Consider the following 5,078-nt stretch of genomic DNA (forward strand, 5'->3'; position numbering starts at 1 on the left):
GGAGTCGCACCGGAGATCCACAAAGACGGGAGGAGGCAAAGTTAGAGTTGGTGGTGCCGGTGAGTGTCTGTGGGGACGATTGCGCGTAAAGCTGCGGAGAGGATGTGCCGAGATGCTCGGAGACTGGACGGAGGATGCGCGCGTCTGAGGGGAAGTGGTGGCACAGAGGAAGAGAGAGAAAGGGAGAGAAAGAGAGGGGGAGAGACTCTGACAACAGCAGCAGTTTATCCTGGAGTCCTCTGACGCACCGGAGCGCACAAGTCAAACTTGATAATTTAACTCAATCTGGACTTTCTCTCTCTCGTCTTCTCTTCACGCATCCGTCCGCCGCTCGCTGCTCTGAAGTCCTCGCTCCTCTGAACTCATCGCCGAGAGAGAGAGAAGGCGCAAAAGTAACGCGACGCAGCCGAAAGAGAAGCGACCAAAAAACAAACACAGACCTCAAGACACCGGCGTCCGAGTCACAGTACCAGCGGGACGTGATCGGTGCAGAGGAGCAGCTTCTAATCACCAGTGTGAGTGTGTCACTTTCAATCTCTGCTGTGCCAACGGGCGCACTGACTGATAGAGGGAGGAGAGAAGGGAGGAGAGACAAAGAGAGAGAGGGAGGGAGGGAGGAGAAGAAGGATAGGGGGCGTCAGTAAACTCATCTGAAAGCGTTTGGTGGGACGGATCTCACTTATAGGACAAATAGAATGATATTAAAGTGTCCAAGAAAACTTGATTTCTAATTTCTACACCCAAATTAACCATTTTACGCACGAAACGTGGATCACTTCGTTGCTGCGGATGCTTAGAAGCGACGCTGTTCCCCCTGCAGCACAGACAGCTGCGTGATAAAAGTCTGAATGATCTCTCAGGGAATCTTCTCCTCGTCTTCAGGAGACTTTGACATAGAAGAGTTTCTCTTCTGTTAATAGATAATTCCACAAGTTATCGCCGCGCTATCAGCGCTGCAGCTTCCCTCTAATCCTCAGACATGTCAGAGCCATCCCACAGATAATACGCACAAGTTGAAGTCCATGCGCTCATGCATGTTAATAAGTAGCCTAATAATAAGTCTCTGTGTGTTCCTCTCCCGAGATGCCCCGCGTCGACTCAGCCGCGCAGTTGTGGGATCCCAGTTAATAATAAACCTGCCTTGATAGACAGATGTCACCATGTGGTGGCTGTGGGATAAGGAAGCCACCGAGGCTCAAACGCAGAAAGAGTTTTCTGGACGCGCGTGAACATGTTGTATTGAAAATGTCCCTTTCCAAAAAGTCAAGTGCGAGAATCTGTTTATTTTTCCCTCTTCGTTTTCTTACTTTCTGGTGTTTTTATTTAAAGTGTGACGTTTTTATAGATCAGGTGTTATAGGTTTGGTTGTCGTTTTAAAAGTGGTGGTTTCTGCTTGTTCTTAACATTTAAAATGGAGCCCAGACAAAACTAGAAATAGTTAGAATGAACCTTGTAATTGCTCTGAATTACAGAGGCTGGGATTCACACTGATGCAGCTGTGGCAGGAGTCTGAGTTCATCCACGTTTTAACAAGAGCATGCGCATCCCAGCGGAATTGAGCAACACGAATCGAAGCCACAGGTTTGCAACATGTGCGACACTGTCGTTGTGCGTAAAATGCGTCCAAGTGTGCGTCTGTTTTCACGGAGCCTTGTGCTCATACGAGAGGAACCGGATGGATTACTGCTCGCTCCCGTGGCCTCTGGATGAGGCGCCACCGTGCCACGGCTCCATCCATGGCTGCCTCGCCGGTTTTGCGCGTAAAAGCTTCCCAGGGAAAAAGGATCGAGGCTGCGGCACAGGCCTGGTGTTAGTACTTTCTGGGAGTTTGGTCTTTTTTGACCTGTTGCAGGTAGATTTTTTTTAAATCATCTGTTAAAATTAAATTCAAAGATTAATTAACCTTCACCGAGATTTTAATGTTCAGCTGAAGCAGGAACAGAAACGTGTTTGGAGCTTTATCTTTGGAGAGAGACGCGTTATTCTCCGCCTCATCACTGACTCTGAAATTAAACTTCACTGTGGAACAAACACATATTTGACTCACCTTCGCCGGAGTCTGGTCTCTGACACCTGAAGCTCCAGTGAGAGTCAGTTTGCTCCTCGCTCCTCACGCGTCAGTATCACCAGACATAATAAAGATGGTGATGCTGATGAAGAGGAGGCTGTTGTGGTGTCTTCTTCAGGTCGTGATGAGTGTGTGAGGGAGTTAAACAGACGCTGGATGTGTTAGAACAGACTCGCTCAAATCCATTTAAAGATTTTATTTCTCTTCACTCAGCCTCAAAGTGTTTACGCTCCAAACTTTCTTTAAATTCATTTCCTTCATTTTAAACAATTATCTGTAAATTAACTGGACTCTTGCGGACTTGATAAACGTCTCCTGGTGGATTCCCACAAATATTTCGTTTTGTAGTCAAGTTCCCATGTCCTTTAAATTTGTGAAGATGAGAGGAGTATCATGCGTGTGCTTAAATGTTAATGTATTTCTGCTAAATCCATGTGTAGTCAAGGAAAGGTTATTTTGGATTTAATATTTAATGGCTTTGGTTGTAATGGCGGAAAAGAGTCCTGGCTGCAGATCTGCAGGTTTGCGCACAATCCAACAACTAAAATATCAAGAAAATAAATAAATAAAAATAAATTCCCCTTCGTGTTTAGATATTTTAAATATTTCTCTCACATCTGGAGAAAAATAAATAAACTCCAGCCTCGTTTAGTGGAGTTAAAGTCGTATTTATTTGTGAGGTAGTGTTGCGTTTATCCAGAGAAACGTCTTTTTACGCATCGTGCGCACTGTGCCGAGTCCTGCTGGAGTCATGCGGACTGCAGCGGGCGTCGTGAATTATTGAAGCCTGACAGGGAAGCGTTTGCCTGCGGATCCTCTCCGCTGCATCACTCACAAACAGCTCGCTCCCTCCGTCTATTTTCCATTTCTTGGGGAACTGGGAATCTTGGAACGAGACCAAACATGCGTAAACGTCTCCGAGACGCAGAGAAGAGGATGAAATATTGATCCCTGAAATAACCCCGATGGAAAACCAATTCAGAGGATGGTCCCCTCAAAGCGTGTGTAAAACATGATGGTGTGTGTTTGTGTGTGTGTGTGTGTTTGTGTGTGTGTGTGTGTGTGTTCCTGATCACCTCCTCTGAGCACCACCTACCTTCCACCCCCACCTTCCCCCCAAAAAAAGAAGGGAAAGAAAAACGTGCTTTTATTTATCTCACATCCAGGGAGCAGAGTCATTTATAGAGAGTGATGTTGTGATTTTAAACAGAACAGACCTCCGGCACAAAACTCATTTCATATTCAACAAGTCAGCACAATCACACGCGTCTGGCCTGGATCAGCACAAAATACAGGAAACACTAATAAATAACAAGAGTTGGTTTGTTTCGAACACGAAGTGAAAGAGAACCGAACTAAACGCGTTCACGTTTTAATAAAAACAAAAAGTTCAATTCACATAACTCAGATTCTCAGGATAGAACAAAATCATGTTGGTGTGTGTGTGTGTGTGTGTGTGTGTGTGTGTGTGTGTGTGTGTGTGTGTGTGTGTGCAAACAGCGCGGCTGTGTGGTGAACACACAGAAAACCAAAGACGAGGCCAAGAAACAAACTCTTTTCATTAAACACGTTGAGTTTCATTAATAAACTCACTGGATTAGTTTTAGTTTTATTTAACACCGAGTTCAGTCGCTTCAGTTTTTATGTTGGAAAAATACAAAGACAGAAACAGATGCAGCTCACATGAAGAAAAACACTATTTTGTGATATTGTCACGTGGAATATGTTGGTGCAGGTTTTTTTAAAGGTGAATTATGAATGTTTTAATATTAATTATCTTTTGATTGATTTTATAAAACACGATGCAAAGAAGAGAGAGAGACACATTTGAATTGAGTCTTTCTCAGCTCGTCTCTCACACAGAAAACATCATTTATTCATGTGGACGAGTTTCCTGCTGCTTGTTTGTGAACTGGAAATAACCTGAAAAGCCAAAATGTAACGTGAAGTGAGTTGAGACCAAAACACTCGAATTAGAGAGAAATCACAAAAACCTGGAAACTCTTAACAGAGCTCATAAATAATAGAATATTATATAATATAGAATTATAATAGAAGCCTATTGTAGAATTATTAACCTGATTAAAATCGATTAAATCACACCGAATAGTTTGATTCTCCAATCAATAATTTGAATAATAATAATAATAACAGTAATAATAATAATACAAATAATAGCAGTAGGCTAAATTTAATATAAAATGCTAATTGTTTATTTTACCCACATTATTATGATTATTATTTTTATGATTATTATTATTATTATTAAAGGTTATTCCGACGTGACTGGGACAAACGTTTTTTAATTCCTGCGTTTTTCCGCTAAATTAAAGCGCCATGTTCAGAATCAGCTCTAATTGGAAACGAAAGTAACGAACGGGAAACGAACAACAGGCGCGTGACACGAAACAGACGATTCAACAAAACGCAGAGTCAAAATAAATACATATTTTAGCAGAACACCTCTTTCCAGTCGTGTTTGTCGTTCGCTTGATTGCGGAGAAGAAAGGATGAAAAATAAAAACGTGGATGTTTAAAAAAAAAAAAAAAAAAAATTCCAGCAGCTGTTTTTATTCTGGTCAGTGAAGATCAAACTTTTGCTCTGGTCTTATAAATATAATATAAAGTGCGCAGCTGTGATCGTCTCCACCACTAAAGAGTAAATGGCTTGTTTTTAAAGGATGTATCTCGTTTCCCTGCAGGATTGATTTGACTTTTAGCGCCGCACCTTCAGGACTTTTCCCAAATTGCTTCCATACAGAGGTCACCGCTCAGATCCATTATTTCTGCTTCTCACCATTTCTCACCACGATTCTCTTCTTGCTCTGAAACACCCGAGAAAACCCCTCACACGTCCTCAGGCCTCAATTAAGATGAGATATGTACTAATACATTTTATAATAATAATATGAATAATGCATGTATACATATATATAAAATTGGTATTTGTTTCAATATAGAGCTGTCATATTTGAAATCCATATTATTTTATATAAATGCATCTGATTGA

The sequence above is a fragment of the Paralichthys olivaceus genome, chromosome 10 (assembly GCF_024713975.1).
Source record: "Paralichthys olivaceus isolate ysfri-2021 chromosome 10, ASM2471397v2, whole genome shotgun sequence".
Lineage (NCBI taxonomy): Eukaryota > Metazoa > Chordata > Actinopteri > Pleuronectiformes > Paralichthyidae > Paralichthys > Paralichthys olivaceus.